This window comes from Paroedura picta, chromosome 8 (assembly GCF_049243985.1).
Source record: "Paroedura picta isolate Pp20150507F chromosome 8, Ppicta_v3.0, whole genome shotgun sequence".
NCBI classification, from domain to species: Eukaryota; Metazoa; Chordata; class Lepidosauria; order Squamata; family Gekkonidae; genus Paroedura; species Paroedura picta.
The window spans coordinates 94,045,597-94,068,125 of NC_135376.1; the positions used below are offsets into that span (position 1 = coordinate 94,045,597).

Below are 22,529 nucleotides of genomic sequence, written 5' to 3' on the forward strand. Positions count from 1 at the left end.
GTGGCAAATTTAAAGCAGCTGCCTAATATGCGTACCCTTCTATGCCCCTGATGGCTCAAGAAGACTCCTACCCACTTTGCTGGCATTTAAGGTGGCATTGGACTCTTTCTTTATTTTACTGCTACAGCCCAGCAGGACTGCCTTTTCAGAATTGTATCTATTGCACTTGCATTGAAATTTCCCCCTTCATGCTGATTGAAGAAGAAAAAGGGTTGGTTCTTCTATGCCGCTTTTCTCTACCCGAAGGAGTTTCAAAGTGGCTTACAGTCACCTTCCCATTCCTCTCCCCACAACAGACACCCTGTGAGGCGGGTGAGGCTGAGAGAGCCCTGATATCACTACTTGGCCAGAACAGCTTGATCAATGCTGTGGGTGAGCCCAAGGTCACCCAGCTGGTTGCATGTGGGGGAGCGCAGATTCAAACCCAGCTTGCCAGATTAGAAGTCCGCACTCCTAACCACTACACCAAGCTGGAGGGCACTGGAGAGCAAGGCACTTGGAGAGGAGTGAGAAGGAAGTGTGTGTGTGTCTATATCTGGGTGGGCATCAGCAGACCCCAAGCTGGGTCAGCTGCTGGTGCCCAGAATTTCTGGTGGGGTCCCCTACCCCTACCCCTACCCCTACCCCTACCCCTACCCCTACCCCTACCCCTACCCCTACCCCTACCCCTACCCCTACCCCTACCCCTACCCCTACCCCTACCCCTACCCCTACCCCTACCCCTACCCCTACCCCTACCCCTACCCCTACCCCTACCACTGCCCCAACCTCCCCCCCCCCATCTATGCCCAGAGTCACTGCAGAAGGACATTTGGGTGATGCACAGTGGTGGTGCTCAACGGCTTGTGCTGGCCTGTCTTGTCAGGGAGAGGATGTGCAAGTGATGCTGGCTGCTGTGCATGGGCAGTGGGAGGGCATGCATATAGGGGAAGGACTTGCAAGTCGGGGGAGGGCCTGCAGATGTGGGGGGTGGGAAAGAAGGCATCGGGGGCACTGGTGGCGGGCAGATGGAGGCCTTTGGGCGCTGTCTGCCCGGAGCCCACCCCCAAATCAGAAGCCACCCTGCTTCGCATCAGATGTCTCAAGACATAAGACTGTTGTTTCCCGTCCAGGAGCTTAACGTTGCTGTTTCACGTGGACCACATTTCCAGCAGCTTCCAGGGCTTCCGTGCCCAACCGCTGGGATGGGCAAGGACTACACGGTGCCGTCCAAAGAGATCTGCGACAAGGACTTCATTCGCCAGAGCAGCACGACGGCAGGAGGGAGGAACATGAGGAAACCCATTACCAGCACGGCGGCGAAGATGACCAAGGCGATAGTCCACGGTGCCAGGACAGTCTGCACCATAGCTCTCCTCAACCTTTGGAACTGATCTAGGGAGAGAAAAAACCAACAAGACAGAAGTCTGAGAAACACACCTGTCTTACAAGCTCACACTGCCTGTCCCAGCCTTTCTTTCTTTTTTTAAAATCAATTTTATATTTATCTTACTGAAAATGATTACAAAAGGCTCATATATGGTCATGTCAACCCACCCCTGACCCCAAATGGCCCATTTTGGGCCTGGGGGGGGGATGGAGAGGGGTCCTGAGTGGGCATGTCCAAAGCTCTGCTTCCCAACCATATTCTGCACCATCATGCCACTTCTGGTGTTTCTCAAAGCCTGAAGACTATTTCAAGGGTTTCTCAAGTGTACAAAAGTTGAGAAAGGCTTTTCTAATAGCTACAACCCCATGGATGTGCCTGTCCCTTTGTGGAAAACACCGTAGAGTGCTGTTGTCAATAAAATCTTTTTTCTTGACAAAAAAAAAAGGCACAACTTCTAAAGATTAGAAAACAAAAATGAAAAATTTATTATCAATAAGCAATTTCCAGAAATAGTTCGTTTCAGCTGTTCCTAAAGGTAAAGTTATCATTGCTCACTAAAGGGAGAGTGATGAAATATGGTAGATTTCCAAGTAGGGTATTTGGTTGCTTTCTCAGTTTCTAAAATGGGCAATTGTTTTACCATAAGGCCAAATGAAGGGGGAATTATGATTCATTCTCTGCAGTGTCGGGAGTTCTCCCTTCCATCGCATTAATGACTCATGCGTAGAAGATTCTAGTTGTCCACGGTGCAGTCTATGAGAACAGATCCTGTGTGGCCTCCCTAAATCTACTTGAAGAAAATGCTTCTTGGCCCAAACTAGTTTGAAAAATCCCTGATGGATGGAGGGATTTCACTGACCCAACATTCTCACTGGCAAATTGCATAACACTGTTCTTGAGAAGGAAAGAGTTCTTTGCAGAAGATCAGTTTACGTCCTGGAGCCAGTGATAATCCTGACAAACTGGGAGGCCTTGGCTCCCTCGCTTTGGAACGCTTCCAAGGCAGCTTCTTTTCCCTTTCGACATGAACTTTGGCATCTGTACTGCACCCTCTTTCACGGTCTGACTTTCTACCATGCTGTGCTCCGTGGGTAGGATTTTTTTGGGCCTACTGTGTGTTTATGTTAGTTTGTGGTGCCAAAAAGTACATACAGCCTCCTTTTCAGGGTTCCTTTGACATCCTGGTACCACCCTAGAGACACGAACTACTAGGTTGGATCTGGAGAACCTTTGGAATTATAGCTCATCTCCGGATGACAGAGATCAGTTCCTCTGGAGGAAATGGATGCTTTGGAGGGTGGATTCTATGGCATTGCACCCAACTGCGGTCTTTATCCTCCATTCCCAAAACTCCAGGAGCTTCTTGAGCTGCATCTGGGAACCCTACCCCTAGCCCCCACTGGTGGCCAGGAGGAACCTGGCAAGCCTACACCACTCAGTTGAGGGACATCTACAGTTGAGACTCTGACCTGGACGGCCCAAGCTAGCTCAACATTGTCTGACATAAGAGGTTAAGTAGGGTCAGCCCTGGTTAGTACTTGGGTGGGAGGCTACCAAGGAGATCCAGGAGGCCCTATGGAGACTGGCAATGGCAATCCACCTCTGAACGTCTCGTGCCTTCAAAGCCCAATGTGGGTCACCATAAATTGACTGTGATTTGGTTGTATCTTTTACCATCCTCACTGCTGCGGAGGGGGAAAAAATATTTCCTAGAAAAATCTCCCCAATGCTGAGAATGCTTTGGCATCTCTGTCTTTCTACCTTGCTTCTCCCCCCTCCCTCCCTCCCTCCCTCCCTTCTCAAAAAGAATTCCTCTTCTATTACTCAGCTTTATGGAATACAGAGGGCCAATCACTCCACTGTGCCCCCTTCCCTTCAGAACTGCCTCAGATTCATCTGGCTCTTTATAAAGAGGGAAAAAAAATCTGGTGGTGGGGAGTGAATTTGGGTATCTCTAAGTTGAATAAAGAGGGAAAGCTCCATTATTGTGGGGTATTTTACTGTGTTACCTGCCAAGAGCCGACTTAACCAGCAGTGGTGGGCTATAAATAAATACATTAATCCTCCATTGTCCTCTGGGTTCTGAATGAGAACCGAGGACTGAGTCATAAACCATAACATTTTTGTAGTCACCATGCATATTTTGATGAGATGTTTTTGTTCAAGTGAGTGCCTGGACATTGGAAGGTGTGTTGCTACATCAGTCTAAGTGTGTATAAGTTTTATCTCCTTGAATGGGATGCCTCTCATTGTCTTAAACTGGGAGCTGCCCTCTGACCCCTCCACTCCTTCAGCCCTCTCCCTCTCTCCACATGGTCTTCCATGCAGGTCTGTCCGGCAGAGCCAAGGACCTCATACTCCCACATGCACGATTCCAGTCAAGCTGGTCATTTGTGAGAAGGAAAGGACTTTTTAGATTAGGCTTCTCTTTCTCCTTTGGACTGAAGCCCAAAATGTGAACTGGATCTACCTTTTGCAATATACTTCTTGGGAGATTTACTTGCTACATTCAATACCATGGTTGGCAACTGGTGGGGGGTGGGTAGACCTTAAAAGCAGCAAACTGACTGGTGGTAGAGAGAAGCACCTGAAACAAGAGGACCTCTGCTCCCAACAGGGGGGAACTGGCATCCCTAGAGTACTCTGGTATTTAGGCAAAAAATCTATGATAGAAGCCATTTTTACCATAGAGCTTTTGCCAAAACACCAGAGTGTCTACACCTTCCTGGCAACACGATGGCTTCATTTCCAGTGAGCACCAGATGTGACATTGCTGCATCTCTAGTTACAGAAGAGTGGTCTGCTGGTAAATCCAACTGCCGGCCAGCTGAATGTCAGTGTGGGGAGAAGTCCTAAGTGGGGGATCCCCTTACCCCCAGTGCAGGGGTTTATCTGCACTGGGCTTTTAAAGCTTGTTGGGCTCAGTGGGAAAAAAAGCCATCTGCACCTGACACTGATTTCCACTTTGATCCTGGTTGGGTTTTTTCTCCCATCTATATAGCTGAAGATTGACTTTGCAGTCACATTACTTATTCTTCAGCATTTATCCAAGAGTGGATTTTCTTGACTTCAATGAGGAAATCTGGCCCGACATCATTCTCTTTCAGGTGCAGATACCTTGGCTTATTTCAGAGGTATTTTCCCCAACCACCACCCATTCCTCCAGCTTAGCATTGTGATGAGGTCTCTGCTGATTGGCTGGCTCCCGGCAGCAGAAGAACCTTTTATTTCTGGTGCTGCCTAGAATTCGCTTGAGCTAAACTGTTTCCCCTAATGAACATGTCCTCTTTAAATAATGCCAGAAGCACTCATACAAGAAAGAGTTAAAGATCAGCCCACACTTGCTTGGGAGTGGGGGGAGAAACAGGTTGCTCTCTCTTTCCAAACTTGGCAATTTGTTTCTTAAAGTGAGGAGGAGATATTGCCTGTCTTCCTTTGGAAAATAACAGTGAGAGAAAACACCAGAAGACCTGACACAGAGACTTTGAATGCAGTATGTCTACGGTGGGTCACTTTTGAAAAGTCCCCCCCCCCAATCATTTTTTTAAGAAAGTCTTAAGAGTCCATTTAACTTTAAGACAAGAAACACAGGAATGCAAAATGCAAAGCCCGGAAGAGAAAGCCCAGGTCCTGCCAGAAACCAATCAACAGAGACTAATTAACATCTCAAACAAATGCAGGGAGGGGGAGAAAAAAATCTTGGCAATCTGGATTTTCTTATTAACATGAAGATTTAAATGCTGCCATTTGGAGAATGTCCTCGAAATAAAATAGTTGCTGAAGGGAGGAACAAATACGAAAAGAATGATTAAAGAGAGACTGCTTTAAATCGAAATTAAACTGTGTGTGCAGACATGACCCAGGTCTGGGAATCCTAGGAGGAACAGCTAATTCACCAGTGATAACGTTTCCCTGGCAGGGCCTGGCAGGGATCTGGGGATCACTTGGAATTACAGCACATCTATAGAGATAAATTCTCCTGAAGAAAATGGCTACTTTGGTGGGTGGACCTGGGAACCCTCCTTGTGCTGCTGATCCATCATTGGCAAGCCGCACTCTCACCCTGGTCCCTCTGGGCCTCCTCAGCTACCAATCTGGGCTTCTCAGGTTACTCCCCTAAAGACTCTGAGGTGGAAACATGGAGCTGGTTGGAGGGGGTCACAACACTAGAAGGTTGCTGACATGACACCCCCCCCACTGCTTTCCCAACCAGAAAAGCTGAGGGGAGCTGCTATTTTGAGACATTTCTGTATAGCCATCAGGATGTATAAGTTTCTGCAGGGAGCAAATGGCTCGTTTTCCTTCCTTCCTTCCTTCCTTCCTTCCTTCCTTCCTTCCTTCCTTCCTTCCTTCCTTCCTTCCTTCCTTCCTTCTCTGGGACATTATCAGAACAGGCAAATGGCACAGGGGGGAGGCTTAACCCCCCTCCAATGTGTCACTATTCCAATCCAAATCATGCACATGAGAATTATGCGTATTGAATGCCAGATGTGCATCTGAGTAAAAGTCCTCGTAGCTGCCCTGAGGGCTCTGTGATGGGCAAAACTGTGGGTGTATTTGGTCAACACAGCAGAGCTTGGCCAGCCATAGAAGCATGATACTCAGTGCAGTAAACTGATCTCCCAAGAAGTATATTGCAAGAAAGGTCAACTTACATTCATTTAACTGTATTCAGGTTGCAGTTGAAAGGAGAGAGAGAAGGCCAGTCTCAAGAGTCCTTCTGTCTCACAAGTGGCCAGCTTGTCTGGGATCCTGTGCGTGGGAGCATGAGAGCACTGGCTCTACAGGCAAGACCTGCAGAGATGGGCCTCTATGGAAGGCCATGTGGACAAAGGGCAAGGGTGGGTTAGAGGGCAGCTCCCAGGTTAAGACAAAGTGAGGCATTTCATTCAAGAAGATAACATCTAAGGAAGAGAAGAAAAACTGGTTTTTTACACCTTATTTATTGCTACCTGGAGTCCTAATTTAAAGCAGATTTCAAACACCTTTCCCCTACCTCTCCCCACAACAGATACCCTGTGAGGTAGGTGAGGCTGAGAGAGCTCTGAGAGAACTGATCTCCAAGAAGAGTTCTAAGAGAACCGTGACTGATCCAAGTTCACCCAGCTGGCTCCAGTTTAGAATCCACCGTTCTTTAACCACTACACCACACTGGCTCTCTACAAGCACTGATGTATGCCCCCCCCCCCAAATGCCCAGGCATGTATTCGTTCACTCCAGCAGAATCAACCCAGAGACCCTTCCTTTCCCAAGTCACAAAGCCCCCAGAAATGAGTTTTCCAAATGAGGCCAAAAATATCCTCAGTCTTTTGTCGGAAGGTCCTTTGGGTCATTTCTGCTACTGGGTGATAATGACCTTAGACTGAGAATGTACAGAGGTCTAGCCCAGATTATGTTATATACTTTTAGAGAAGAATTATATCTTTAAGGGAAGGGTGCACAGCGTCCACAGGACTTCCTTATTAGCAAATCAAATATGCAAGATAAAGCAACGCCCAACATTTGGCTGAAAAGCCAATGACCCCACCTTTCCAAGGAAACCTGAGAGAACCTGAACTTCTGATGAAATTCAGGACAAACAAGCATTGCTGCCAAATCTCCTGCCATGGCGTAACTCGTGGAAAAGTTCAAGAACAAGAGTGAGAAAAGTGAGTAAAGGGTGAAGAACATCCCTCCCTCCTTCCTGTTCTTTCGCCATTGCCAATTTCCCCTCTCCCAAGTTGCTTTGCATGAAATGGCCTTAGGCCAGAGGTGGCCAAACTGTGGCTCTCCAGATGTCCACAGACTGCAGGGGCTCATGGGATTTGTAGTCCATGGACATCTGCAGAGCCACAGTTTGGCCATCCCTGCCTTAGGCTATTAAATGGGCGCAAGGCCCACAGACGTTATTCCGATCTTCAAAAAAGGGAGGAAGGATGACCTGGGAAACTACAGACCAGTGAGTCTGACCTCTGTTGTGGGGAAGATAATGGAGCAGATATTAAAGGGAGCGATCTGCAAACATCTGGATGACAATTTGGTGATCCAAGGAAGTCAGCATGGATTTGTCTCCAACAGGTTCTGTCAGACCAACCTGGTTTCCTTTTTTGACCAAGTGACAGGTTTGCTGGATCGTGGAAATTCGGTTGATGTCGTTTACTTGGATTTTAGTAAAGCTTTTGATAAGGTTCCCCATGATGTTCTGATGGATAAGTTGAAGGACTGCAATCTGGATTTTCAAATAGTTAGGTGGATAGGGAATTGGTTAGAGAACCGCATTTAAAGAGTTGTTGTCAATGGTGTTTCATCAGACTGGAGAGAGGTGAGTAGCAGGATACCTCAGGGCTCGGTGCTCGGCCCGGTACTTTTTAACATATTTATTAATGATCTAGATGAGGGGGTGGAGGGACTACTCATCAAGTTTGCAGATGACACCAAATTGGAAGGACTGGCAAATACTCCGGAAGATAGAGACAGAGTTCAACGAGATCTGAACACAATGGAAAAATGTCATAGTCCCATTGTATACGGCACTGGTCAGACCACACCTAGAGTACTGTGTGCAGTTCTGGAGGCCTCACTTCAAGAAGGACGTAGATAAAATTGAAAGGGTACAGAGGAGAGCGATGAGGATGATCTGGGGCCAAGGGACCAAGCCCTATGAAGATAGGTTGAGGGATTTGGGAATGTTCAGCCTGGAGAAAAGGAGGCTGAGAGGGGACATGATAGCCCTCTTTAAGTATTTGAAAGGTTGTCATTTAGAGGAGGGCACGATGCTGTTTCTGTTGGCTGCAGAGGAGAGGACATGCAGTAATGGGTTTAAACTACAAGTACAATGATAAAAAAATTTCACAGAGCAGTTCAGCAGTGGAATAGGCTGCCTAAGGAGGTGGTGAGCTCGCCCTCACTGGCAGTCTTCAAGCAACGGTTGGATACACACTTTTCTTGGATGCTTTAGGATGCTTTGGGCTGATCCTGTGTTGAGCAGGGGGTTGGACTAGATGGCCTGTATAGCCCCTTCCAACTCTATGATCCTGTGATTCTATCAGAAATCAGTGGAAAAGTGTGTCCCATGCTACGTCTCTTGACTCAACCTGCAGGTGGAAAAGATTTCTTCCCCTGGAGGGAGTCAGAGAGATTGGAACAATGACCATTCACCTTTCTGATCTTTCCGACGCTGTCCCTGCGAGTTCCAGTTTCCTGCTTCTTCTTCTTCTTCAGAAGATGGCCCTTTGGCCATCTTGCCTGCCTGCAGCATGGTGGGTGGAGAGATGCCATCTGCAACTCTCCCCATCCAATGGGCAGGATTAGATAACAGTAGCCTTTCTCAACTTTTTCATGTGGAACGTCTACTGGTGCCTTCCCTCCAATGGAAGTCTATGGACATGGCATCTGTAGCCCCGCCCCCAGGGACCACGGCAGTAAATGGGCAGCAGCACCAGAGCACTGAGCTCTGGCATTGCCGCTCCCACCGGCCTTCCAAGGTCGTTCCCACCCTCCGGAGAGTGGGGGCAGCCTCGGGAGACTGGTGGGGGATGTTCCACATAAGGGGCAAGAATCCTTGTTGGTTGATTTTTTTACTGCTGAGAACCCCCTGAAACATCCTTCAGGCTTTGAGAAACCGCAGAAGTGATGTGACCATGCAGAACATGGTTGGGAAGCAGAGCTGTGGACATGCCCACCCAGGGAAACTCCCCTCCCCACCCTTGTCAGGCCCATTATTGGCCATTTCGGGAGGGGAGGTCAACATGACCATATAGGGCCATGTTTTAAATATATATAAAAATGAATTCACTCTCAACCATTTGGGAAACCCTTCCAGGGCGGTCCAAAAACCCTTGTTGAGAAAGCCTAGTTAAGGGGCTAGTTGTTATATTAATTTTCTGATGGATAAGTTGAAGGACTGCAATCTGGATTTTCAGATCATTAGGTGGATAGGGAATTGATTAGAGAACCGCACTCAAAGAGTTGTTGTCAATGGTGTTTCATCAGACTGGAGAGAGGTGAGTAGCGGGGTACCTCAGGGCCCGGTGCTTGGCCCGGTACTTTTTAACATATTTATTAATGATCTAGATGAGGGGGTGGAGGGACTACTCATCAAGTTTGCAGATGACACCAAATTGGGAGGACTGGCAAATACTCCGGAAGATAGAGACAGAGTTCAACGAGATCTGAACACAATGGAAAAATGGGCAAATGAGAACAAGATGCAATTTAATAAAGATAAGTGTAAAGTTCTGCATCTGGGTCAGAAAAATGAAAAGCATGCCTACTGGATGGGGGATACGCTTCTAGGTAGCACTGTGTGTGAACGAGACCTTGGGGTACTTGTGGATTGTAAACTAAACATGAGCAGGCAGTGTGATGCAGCGGTAAAAAAGGCAAATGCCATTTTGGGCTGTATCAACAGAGGCATCACATCAAAATCACAAGATGTCATAGTCCCATTGTATACGGCACTGGTCAGACCACACCTGGAGTACTGTGTGCAGTTCTGGAGGCCTCACTTCAAGAAGGACGTCGATAAAATTGAAAGGGTACAGAGGAGAGCGACGAAGATGATCTGGGGCCAAGGGACCAAGCCCTATGAAGATAGGTTGAGGGACTTGGGAATGTTCAGCCTGGAGAAAAGGAGGTTGAGAGGGGACATGATAGCCCTCTTTAAGTATTTGAAAGGTTGTCACTTGGAGGAGGGGAGGATGCTGTTTCTGCTGGCTGCAGAGGAGAGGACACGCAGTAATGGGTTTAAACTTCAAGTACAACGATATAGGCTAGATATCAGGAAAAAGTTTTTCACAGTCAGAGTAGTTCAGCAGTGGAATAGGCTGCCTAAGGAGGTGGTGAGCTCCCCCTCACTGGCAGTCTTCAAGCAAAGGTTGGATACACACTTTTCTTGGATGCTTTAGGATGCTTGGGGCTGATCCTGCGTTGAGCAGGGGGTTGGACTAGATGGCCTGTATGGGCCCTTCCAACTCTATGATTCTATGATTTATTAACCCAACCAGAGCCTGCTCTTTCTTTGTTTTTGGGTCTACATGCTTGCAGTAGCCATGCATACTCTGCTAACTTTTCCAGATATTACAGACCCCTCCCATTGGTCCCACCACTCAATACCTATCTAAATCAGGGAGATGCAACTGAGAAAACAGGGACAGGGGCAAGTACTTAGTCATGCTTGGGTCAAGTCCATGTTAACAATACTTAGAATTTAGGGCTAGTGTGGCGTAGTGGTTAGAGCAGTGGGCGATGATCCGGGAGACCCAGGTTCGAATCCCCTGCTCTGCAACAGAATCTGGCTGGGAAACCTTGGGCCAGTCCTTCACCCTCAGCGTAGCCTACTTCTCAGGGCTGTTGTGAGGTTTAAATGGAGAAGGGGAGAATGTCCCCTTTGGGAAGCAAATAAAAAAGGAAGCATTTTTTCTTAACTTGCCAGAGAAAAAAAAGCTGTAGACATTCATTCATTTAAAAAAACAAAAACCAAAGAATGTTCCTTTTTTATCAGATCTGGAAAGTTATGTTTGCGGAGAATATTTATTGCTCTCGTGAAGCGTGTCGCAAACACTGTTATCTGCCCTCCACCCTTTCAGTCCTGAGCCGTCTTGTTTGCTCCCAACAGTTCTCTTTCAGAGAGCGTTTGCTCCCACCGGGAACAAAAACACCTGCATCTCGTCTATTCAAGGCGATAAGCTAAAACGGTCAACAGAATGACAGTCCCAGAGAAATAGAGATTGAGTTTCCAAGCTTAATCGCTGCCTCCAGAGATGCACCGATCACCATTTGTTAGGGTCCTTTGCTTGTTCGGCTGCTGGTCCTACCAAAAGCCATTTTACCCTTTTCTGCTTGTGGGCACAGTTAACATTTATTTGTACACCGTGTCCTTTTCTGGACGTTCCCATCAAACAGTAATCCCAGACAACAGTAGGGGCATTTGCCCCAGTTCCCGGGCCCCTTGGGGCTTCTGGATCACCTGCTGCAGGCTTCTGCTGTCTGCACTTTTACTAAATGAAGCCCCTTCCCCAATTTCAGTGGCAGCAGCTGGGAGGTGTGGCTGCATCCCTGACCTGCAGTTCCCCCACCCCACCATTGGGGGTACCCTGAATGATAGAATCACAGAGTTGGAAGGGATCTCCAGGATCATCTAGTCCAACCCCCCTGCACAATGCAGGAACTCCCATCTACCTGCCCACCCCAATTCCACGTCCAAGTGATTCCCCTCCACCTCCCAAAATTGCCACAATCCAGCCTGGCCTGGAGGAAAGTCACCTGCCATCCCACAGTGGTGATCAGCAATTTCTTGGGTATGCAAGGAAAGGCCACAAGAGGCAAACACTGGCACATCCCTTCCTGCCCTCCCGCTCACAATCTGTCCAAATTCATAAAATCAGCATTTCTAGCCTCTGCTTAAAAACTTCCAAGGAAGGAGAACCCACCACCCTGGTTCTATCTCTGGCTACCTCAGAGAAGAAGAAGAGCTGTTTTTTTTTGTACCTCATTTTTCACTACCTGAAGAGGTCCAAAAGCATCTTACAAAGATCTTTCCCTTCCTGTCCCCACAACAGACACCCTTTGAGGTTGGTGGGCCTGAGAGAGCTCTAAGAGAACTGCTCTGCAAGAACAGCCTTAAGAGGACTGTGACTGGCCTCAGGTCACCCAGATGGCTGCATGTGGAATAATCAAACCAGATTGTTGTCCACCACTCTTAACCATTATAGAAGAGACTAGGAACTTTCTCACATTTTCATGTTACGTTCCTGTTTCTTTGGGTGTCCCCCCCCCCTCATGATTTCCATGTGTTTCAACATCAAACTATCCCCCCCCCCCCCCGTTTATTTCACTGTAGATTTGAACTGCAGGGAAAGAAACTGTGGGGAAAACCTGTTTGATGCTGAATTTACCACTAGAGGGAGTACAAGACATCCAGAACATGGAACTGTGCCCCCCAAGAAACAGGCACTAAACAGTAAAAAGAGAACACGGAAAAGACATGGGATTGCTTCCATATGCAGGATTTGCTCCAGTTGGGCATCCAAAGGGAACTTCTGGAACATCCACCCAGCATTTTCTGGGCCAGCCTTTCTCAACTTCTTTAACAATGAGAACATTTTTCAGTCTTCAGGAAACCCCCAAAGTGGAGTATTATGCAGAATGCGGTTGGGAAGCAGAGCTGTGGACATGCCCACCCGGGGCTCCTCCCCTTCCCACCCACCCCCAGGCCCACATTGGCCATTTTGGGAGGGGGTGGGTGGGTCAACATGACCATATATAGTCATGTCACCTGATAAATTTTTAACATTTTTTTAAATATAAAAAAATTAATGAACTCTCACCCATTCAGGAACCTTCCAGGGCCGTCAAGAAACCCCAGGGGTTCATGAAACCCTGGTTGAGAAAGGCTGCCCTAGGCTTTTCCATGTTTTACTCCCATCTTTCCCCAACCTGGTTTGGAAATCATTGCAGTCAAAGGTTGAGTGGGAAGGTGACCTCACAATGGTGCCATTGTCCTTCCCACAGCCCCCCCCCCCAGGCAGCCACCATCAAAAGCCCCAGTCAGTCCAACCCAATGATGCTCCCTGTACAACCTAACCTCCTCACAGTCTTGGCAAAGGAGTAATCATGATGGTGAAAGAGGCCACGGACACCATCCTGAAATCGATAGGGATAGAGGACAGGGGTGGCCACGCTGGGGCTCTCCAGATGTCCATGTTCTACAATTCCTATGAGTCCCTGTCAGATGGGAATAGTAGGCCATGGACTTCTGCAGAGCCACAGTTTGGCCACCTCTGAAATAGGAGAAAATACATACATACATACATACATACATACATACATACATACATACATACATACATACATACAGGTAAAGGTATCCCCTGTCCAAGCACTGGGTCATGTCTGACCCTTGGGGTGATGCCCTCTAGCGTTTTCATGGCAGACTCAATACTGGGTGGTTTGCCAGTGCCTTCCCCAGTCATTACTGTTTACCCCCCAGCAAGCTGGGTACTCATTTTACCAACCTCGGAAGGATGGAAGGCTTCTGCGCCACAAGAGGCTCTACATACATACATACATACATATATATACCCCTGTATATATATGTATACACACACACACACATATACACGGATGCTTTTGTGGCTATAGAGTAAGACATTTTCTCTTATCAAAAGTCAATGGGTGTGAAATAGCGTTTGTGTAACCAGCTGCTCTTCCGATAAAGGACCTCTCTGCTAGGTGCTCATTTTTTGCTGGTTTCTCCCAGCCATCCCCTGCCCTGAATTTCCCTCTCTGGAGCCTTATGTGGGTATACAAGGTGCATGTTTGGGATGACAACTTCCAGGTCGAGCCTGGAGATCTCCTGGAATTCCAGCCTGTCTCCTGACAGCAGAGATCAGTTCCCCAGAGCAGGGGTCCCCAACCTTTTGGCACATGGGGGCCGCATTAGCGTGCCTAGCGCTTAAAGAGGGCCACATCTTAAACCAAAATGTAATACCCTGAGGGTGATAGCAGCACACCAGCAGGTTGGAGGGCCACATAGAAAGAGGTTGGGGGCCACATGCAGCCTGCGGGCCTCAGGTTGGGGACCCCTGGCAGGGAGCAAAGATCTCCTTTGGAGGATGCACTCTGTGGAATGATACCACGCTGAGATCTCTCCCGAGGCTCCACCCCCGAATCTCCTGGAATTTTTCAATTTGCAGTAGGCTACCCTAGTGTATGTGTGAGGCCTCTTAGCCTCACCCCCTTGTTGTGGCCAGCATCCATGCACTGGGTGTCTTGTCTGCACACCAGCTCATGGGTGTCAGCTCAGACTGCACAATTCAACCCGCCCTCCATATTCCCAGGGCACTGCTGGTGTAGCCTCCATGCACAGTCTCCTGCACAACCAGGAGCTCAATATGTGAGGTGGTGGGTTCTCCATCTTTGGAAATTTTTAAACAGAGGCTGGAGGGCCATCTCATGAAGAGGCTGATTCTGTGAAGGCTTAAGGGGGTGGCAGGTTACAGTGGACGAGCAATAGGGTTGTGAGTGTCCTGCATAGTGCAGGGGGTTGGACTAGATGACCCATGAGATCCCTTCCAACTCTATTATTCTATGATTCTACGATTCTATGTGGAAATGAAGCATGGTAGGTAGATGGAACCAGAGGCTACTGATATGATTTGATCCCCTTGTGCCATTTTAAGAATCAGACATACCGTTTTACCCTCACAGATGCTGCCTTTAAATTTTCAGGTGTGTGTGTGTGTTGAGGGGGTCGGGACAGATACAGATGACTCACAAAGCTTGTTTCTTCCCTCCCTTGGCCTGATAACATCTGCTTCGGGCTGGTTTAAAGGGAAAGGCTTGAGATTCTTCCCACCAGCCGCCGCTCCAGTTCCCAGCTTCTTCTGGCCGCTTGGAAAAAAGAGGGGAACCAGCCAGGGGCCTAATATTGGCCTCTTTCTGAGATGACTCAATTCAGCAGCAGAACAAATAGTTACATGACACTTTCTGAATGGGCAGTATTTGATTAGTCCTTCTAATGACGGCGTCGTGAGGGCTGCTGCTACGCTTCTGACCAGGGGAGCGCCCCTCCAGAGGTAATAATTTGCCCAGCGACAGCTGGTGAATTGTTGGCATGAGGGAGAAGACAAGGCAGATTTTATCCCTAAACACGAAAGCTGCTACTCAGAATAAAACTTGGCTGAGCTAAAAGGTGCCACGGGACTTTAACTCTGTGCTGCTGCTTCAGACCAACAGAGAATGCAGGTTGGGTCCAAGGATCTACCCGGCATAACAGCCATATGTGAGCAGCAGATTCCCGCGTGGGCCATGGCAATCCACAGAATGGCTTGGGATTGTGTACAGAAGAACAGCTGGTTTTACCATGCTGTTTAGGACATGGAGGGGTCTCAAAGTGGCCTACAATTGCCTCTAACCCCCCACAACAAGGACCCTGTGAGGTAGGTGGGGCTGAGAGAGCACTAAGAGAACTGTGACTGACCCAAAGGTCTTTCAGTTGGCTGCATGTGATGGAAAGAGGAGGATTTTGCATCCCACTTTTCTCTACCTTAAGGCAGGGGTAGTCAACCTGTCGTCCTCCAGATGTTCATGGACTACAATTCCCATGAGCCCCTGCCAGCAAACGCTGGCAGGGGCTCATGGGAATTGTAGTCCATGGACAGCTGGAGGAGTCTCAAAGCAGTCTTCCCTTCCTCTCCCCGCAACAGACACCCTGTGAGGTGGGTGAGAGAGCTCTGAGAGAACTGTGACTGTCCCAAGGTCCTCCAGCTGGAGGAGGAGCAGGGATTCAAAGCCAGTTCTCCAGTAAGAGTCTGCTGCTCTTAACCACTACACCAAGCTGACTCTTCTGGCATTAGCATCCCCCACATAATTTCCCAGAATGGGAGAGGTCTTCGAGAGAGCACCATTTGGCCCCTCCAGACAGCAGGGATTTGCACGTTCATCTCACACAAGCAGAAGAACCAACACATTCCCTTGTGAGGTTCCCTAACAGGCCAAACTGCGCCCCCAAGGGCCACTCAGGCTATGCAAATACCTGAACTCCTCTCCAGTTGTAAAGACTTGTCCTGTCCCTCTAGCGGTCAATTTGACATCAAACAGCCCATCCCCCAACGCTACCTGTATGTCTGAACCGCAGGGACATAATTGAAGGGAACCCAGTTTGCTGTCTGATCTGGGGTCACAAAGTTAGAGGCAGGTTCAGCTGAATCCAGCAGTCTGATGATGGCCCCAGTTTCCCGCAAGGTGGGTGGGCTTTCATTTCCCTGGCAGCCAGCACAGTGTAGTGGTTGATTTGAAGAACTGAGTTTGATTCCTCCCTCCTCTTCCATGTGCAGCCAGCTGGGGGACCTTGGGCCAGTCACAGTTCTCTCAGAGCCCTCTCAGCCCCACCTGCCTCTTGTGGGGAGAGGGAGGGAAGGCAATCAAAAGCAGCTTTGAGACTCTTTTGGTTAGTGAAAAGTGGGTAGCAAACCTCTTTTGTTCACTGGGTATTTTCTGGCAGATGCTGGGCAGCCATTGTGGGGAGTGTCCTGTCTCTTCATTTCCTGGATTGAGCAGGGATTAGATGATCTACCACCTCCTTCCCACTTTACGACTGTATGCCTCTGTACCAGGGGTGGCCAGACCATGGCTCTCCAGATGTCCATGGACTACAATTCCCAGGAGCCCCTGTGGTGTGAGGGGACTGGGCTGGTTTGCAGTTGGGCACACGTGCCTCTGAGCTGTCCCCTGCCTGCCAGTGTGGGTGCCATCGGAGATGGGCCCCTTGGAGCCAACGGCTCCCTGTGCTGGCATGGGTTTGATGGAGTCCAGAGCACCTCCGTCAAGTATGGTGCCCAGGCTGTGAGCCCTGGGCACCATTCCCTATATCTGCCATTGGTTCTGAAATCAAACCACCCATAACCTTCTAAGCAAACAGGGAGGAAGACAAGCAGGGAGCAGCCAACTCTTCCATTGCCATGTCTGCACAAACATCTCTTGCTGACCCAATCAGTGAGGGTGCCGGAAAAATGCTTGAGTTACTCCTTGTTCCTGTTAGACCCCAGACAACAGGGTGTGGGAAGATGCAGACGCATCTGGATTCTGTGGGGCAGCTTTTCTCTCTGTAGACTGGGCAGCAAAACGTAGCAACCAAGGGTAACAACACAGTTCTTTTGGGCTGTGGGAGTCTTCATTCACCAAGAGTTGGCATGTTCTTCCAATAGAAACAAAAGGACGGATTCTGGTGCTTCGTGTTAATCTACCTGGAAGAAGTAATACTCCATTTCCAAAGAATAAGGTGTGTTTTTAAACCTCTTGTGTGTATAGCTGTGCGCCCTGTGATAGCTATTACGCACCAGAGACATAGTGCTGTACTGCCACTGGGCTTCCGATCCGGGACAGGTCACTCCAATGCTTTCTGCTTCCCCAGGAGGGAGCATTTGGCCCGTTGTACCCAGTCCACCCTGGATTTCTGCCCTTTCACAGAACAAATGGGGTGGCAAGGTTCTGCTGTGTTACTGGGTGGTGTGGACTGTTTGGGTTTTATTTTTAAGAATGTAGTATCGCATTAAATGCAATACCATGTTCTTAAAAATAAAAAAAAATGTGCGAGCAGCGTAGGGCATTTTTGGGTCCCTTCCAGGATGCTGTACTTGCAGCAATGGGTGGGGAGGAGCCTTCCATATGGCCCAACCCAATATAGGGCCTGTTGATGCTCAGGGCAAAAAAGGGAATGTGGAATTATCCCTGTTATTTTGCCACGGGGCAAACGAGGCCCTAAGTCTGGTCAGGCTTCAGACAGCCCCGGCCCAGCATCAACATCATGCGGAACTAGGAATTTGCCCTGCCACCGGACGAGCGGTGAAGTGGGGCAAATTCCTGGTGCGGAAATGGTCTGATGGCCATGACATGCACATGAAGAAGGGTCATGCTGGTTAAAGCACCCTTAGGTTCATGGACCAGGTCTTGTCAGAACTTGGAGGCTAATAAGGGCTGGCTCTGGTTGGAATTTGAAGGGGAGACCACTAAAGAAGTCCAGGGCTGCTATGGAGAGGCAAGCAATGGAGAAACCGCCCCTGAACATCTCATACATTGAAATTATTCCCAGGGATTAGAATGATCACTTCCTGTGACAAAAGGGCTTTTTGATTCTCGAAAGCTTGTGCCCCTCAAAACCTGTTGTTTTCTAAGGTGCTAGTTGACTTGATTGCAGTTGCACTATTGCAGACCAACCTGGCTACCGGATGGGTCTCTTTTAATTACTTCTTGTCACAACTGGAAAAGTGTCTGCCATTAATCACTAGCCCTAACATTTTTATTCCTCTTATATTTTTGTGAATGGCAATTGAACCCAAAGGACTGATGAACTCTGTTATTCTAGCAAGATATTATGCGGCATATTTGATCACGCACTTGATCTAGATGTCTCTCTCCAGCCTTCCTCAGATTAGGAAACCCTTTAAGGAAACCCTTTAAGGATGCAGTTTTTAAAGATTAGGTCTTGTTGCGACTGTCCTGCTACAGACGGAATAAAAATAAAGTGTATGTACCAGAACAAGGTTTCTCAAGTATCCAAATCCCATCTCAACTATGCTCCACACTATCCTCACAAGGTATTTTTAGCCTCAGGCTGTAGGTAAGAGAGGGTCACCTGTCCCTAAGGTATACTTGTGGGGCTGCAGAGAAATTTATGCAGCACTCTTCCCAAATCTTGCATCTCCCTCCTGGGCATGACAGTGCACCAATTCCATTCTACAATTAAAATTCTGAGATTTCTTTTTTACAGCGCTGAAAGACTGAGTGTTTTCACAATCATTCGGCTTACCAAGGGCAGCACGCTTTGGGCTGGATAGCTATCTGTGAGCCATTTTGAAAGCTGGATTGTTTACGTACCATTCGGGCAACCTGAAGAAAGGGAGGCTGACGTTCTGGTCCACTTGACGGTTGGTCCAGCTGAGAGAATCCGGGAAACTTTGCTCAGTTTTTCCAAATTCTTTCTTCTGGTTCAGTACACAGAAACTCTACCCGCCTTTGCCTAGAGCCCATCTATGTTTCCGCTAAGCCTGGCATTTTAGGGGAAGGCAGGGCTCCGCTTCCCACATGCTACCTGCAGACGAGCAAAGCATTTCACCATACAATTTACAAGTCTGGCCTTTCGAGTCTTACCTGCTTTTGAATCAAACCCGGTCGCCTTGTGGGTCTCCAGGGTTTCTGCTCACAGCGGTCAAGCTGAGACACATTTTCCCCCTCTCTCTTCAAAGGATCTGGGTTCCTGCTCTCCCACAAGGTTGTCAAAGCAAGGCAGGGAGACTAATCCGTGGGACACCAGAGATCAGGCACTTGATGACATTACTGTACAAACCGGTAAATAGTAAGTCCGGGAAGGTGCCTGGACCGCCTCCCACACTGGATTTCTTAAAGTGACACAATCCTTTTCTGGGCATTGTCACACAGGCTTAACATCGATTGACTTTACAAATCTCGAGCTTCAATTCCTAACATGGGCAACTGGTCATTGTACGTTACAGAGGTTTTAGACGGGAGACAAATAGGGTTTGTTTGTTTATTCCCAGTGAATGAGCATTTATCATCATCATCATCATCATTGTCATCATTAAATTTATTGCCTACCACTCCTGCAACCGGCCTGTGGCAGGTTACAAACGACCAGTAAAACCCCAATAAAACCCCATTAACAAAGACAGCAAAAATTACAATAAAAACATAACAATATGATCGTAAAATTTCCCAACTCCCCCCCTGCCCCCAAAAAACCTCTAGGGAGAAATAAAGAGCGTCACAATGCCAATTGACTGCTGAGTACACAAGAGCCCCCCCCCCCTCAGATCTTCCTCGCTACCCCCAGACTCATCCATAGATCTGGCGGAAGAGCTCCATTTTGCAAGCCCTGCAGAACGTTGAAAGCTCCTACAGGGCCCACAGCTCACCTGGGAGCTCATTCCACCAGGTCGGGGCCAGGACCTCATTTGTCTGGGTTAGACTGTTCTGGAAATCATTAATGCTGACATGATTAAGAATATGCTGTGTATTCTGCTCCAATTACTTTTCAGGACAAGTCAACTATAGAAATTCCTAGTGGGTTTCTTTTTTAAGTGCCATTCTGTCAAGTAGCCCCTCCCGCCCCAGCTTCTTTCCATATTTCATCTATATTGTTCTTGACCCAAGGCCCAGAACTCTCCGTAGTGCTCCAGTCGTTCCCTCCCTAGATAGCCTAGCAGTTACAGATGATTAGACTATCCTTTGGCACCTGGAGATGTTAGTTGCAATCTGAATGCTCCTTTGAAGATGAGACCTGTTCTGTGTGAACTGCATAATATATTGCTGGAGGGGAGGGGGATTTGTCTTTATAGAGTGGTCTTTGAAACCTAAGGCCTTTATTTAAACCCTGGGGTTTCTTGATGACCTTGGAAGAGTTTCCTGAGTGGGTGGGAGTTAATTAATTAATTATTTAATTAATAATATCCACCATTCCCAGACTAGCTGGCTCGTGGCGGGTTACCATTACAACCCCCCCAGCGGCAAATATACTCTAATTCTCCACTCCTCCCCCTCAGCTCAATTAACCCCTCCATGTATTTTTTTAAAAATGTAAAAAAAAAGTTTATTGGGTGATAGGACTATATATGGCCATGTCAACCTGCCTCCACCTTCCAAAATGGCCAGTGATGGGCCTGGAGGGGGTGGGAAGGGGAGGGGCTCTGCTTCCACTCCATTCCTTCTCCTTGCCACCACCCACCATAGGAAAATAGTTTGTAACATGCTGTCTGAAAATGCCCTAGTCCACTTTAGTTCACTCGACCACATTCCGCACACGTCGGATAATGCACTTTCAATGCACTTTTGAAGTAGACTTTCCAGTTTTGCACAGGAAAATCTAGCTGCAAAAGCACATTGAAAGTTCATGTTTAAGCATTCTATTTTTCATATTTCATTTTACAATATCGAGCATACCGTGATTCACACATCTCCTGTTTCCTATTCCTATTCTATATCAAACTGCTTTTGACATTCCTTGTGCAACCATTCACATCAGTTACTGAACATCCTTTCAGCTTTAATCCAGTTGCATCATTAAGAACTGTCTACCTCATCCTGATACTGGCTGAAATCTACACAAAAGAATTCTGATGTCATCAGCAGTCAAAACCTAAAGCCCATTAGCGATAGAATCCATCTAGTGTACATAAATAGTATTATCTTACATTACTCTATCCCAGACAATCTAAGGCCTGGAAGCTCAGTGAAGGAGCTCCAGAAATGGACCTATCAAATGGATGCAGTTCTAGATGGTGATATAATTGCTCGGTCCAGAGCTGTCCCTCTTTTTAAACATTTCAAGAGAATTCACTGCAGATCCTCATATCTGGAGAGTTTGCCATTCTTAACACTCAGGATGGCATTTACTCATTTAAGTTTCCAATCCTTACCCATAGTGGTGCGTAGTGGTTGGTTCTCCCATCTCTCTCTATCTGAATACACCTGCATATGTGATAGGGGAGTGATTGAGGACCTCACGCACTATGTAATGGATTGCCCCCTCTACAATGAACCAAGAGGCAAGTTTATTAGAAGAACACTCCCTACCACCTCAGGCCTCTCAAAAACTGAACATATGATTTTTCTACTGTCTGATATTGATGCCTACATTACCAACAGAGTTGCACTGTTTGCTCTCGCCACTAGGAAAATTAGGTCCAAATTGTGCAATCAGGATTAAAACCCTAATCATTATGGTCCCTTTTTATCTGTGTAATCTTATATTACTATGTAGGAACTCAATTGGCAACTTTTAAACTCCTCATGATCTTATCAGCTTTCTGTCTTAATTTTAACTGATTTTGTATATAACAGTCAACTTGTTTGAAATGGCCAATGGTCTAATTCCTAATATTATACTGTTATTTTTAAAAAAATAAAAATATTTAATCTTAAAATTTCTATGTGTGAGGTTTTAGCTGATTGCTTCCAATAAGAAAACTCCATTTGTAGGCAAGTTTCTTTATTGTAAAGTATGACAACACTTCCATCCCAAAAAGCCTTGCTAAAACTAATGTCAGGTGACTACTGCCCTGTTTTAACCTCTAGTTCCCCTTGCTCACCCTGCTAGCCCATTTGGTCACTACACATCCAAGTTGGTACTTTTCCCATTAACCAGGGAGAGCAATGCAGAACAGAGATTCCCCCACAACTAACCTCCTATAATGAGGGGCTTTCCGCATTCGTCCAAAATAGCACAATGGTTACTAATTGAAATTGCTACAGTTTTGCCGTTATGCACAATGTCGTTGACAATCTGCCACACACCTGAAACCGATCCGCAAAAAGCGCTTCATTGTAGCGCTTTCAGGGAAATCCCCAAAAGTGGATTCACCCTCCGGAAAGCGTTACACTCCTGCAACCAATCTGCAACACTAGCGGGAAAGTTCTGTGCGTTACCATTGTTGCGGTTTCTGCAAAGTCCCTCCCCCTGGCTCTCTCCTCTGATCTTCCGGCGAAGCGATCGCCATTTTTTTTTCTCCGAGCGAGCGGTGATCAACGCACCGGCGAGCCTTCGTTTAGCCAGCGAGGCTTCCCCGGCTGCAGTCCCTCTGTTTAAAGTCACTAAGCACAAGCAACACAGAAGCCCGTTTGCTGGTTTATTTTCTCTTTATTTTTCACACTGTTTTCGGCCGAAAAT

At 47.6% G+C, this 22,529-nt stretch overlaps 1 long non-coding RNA gene across 1 annotated transcript; it reads right to left on the reverse strand.

Annotated features, from left to right (window-relative positions):
* Window positions 1-781: 781 nt before the first annotated feature.
* Window positions 782-19,221, reverse strand: LOC143842703 (uncharacterized). The gene is made up of 3 exons (XR_013233307.1): window positions 18,998-19,221; window positions 6,025-6,273; window positions 782-1,374 (listed from the first exon to the last, which is right to left on the reverse strand). It is a non-coding gene; the product is annotated as an uncharacterized LOC143842703 (long non-coding RNA).
* Between the last annotated feature and the right edge of the window lie 3,308 nt (window positions 19,222-22,529).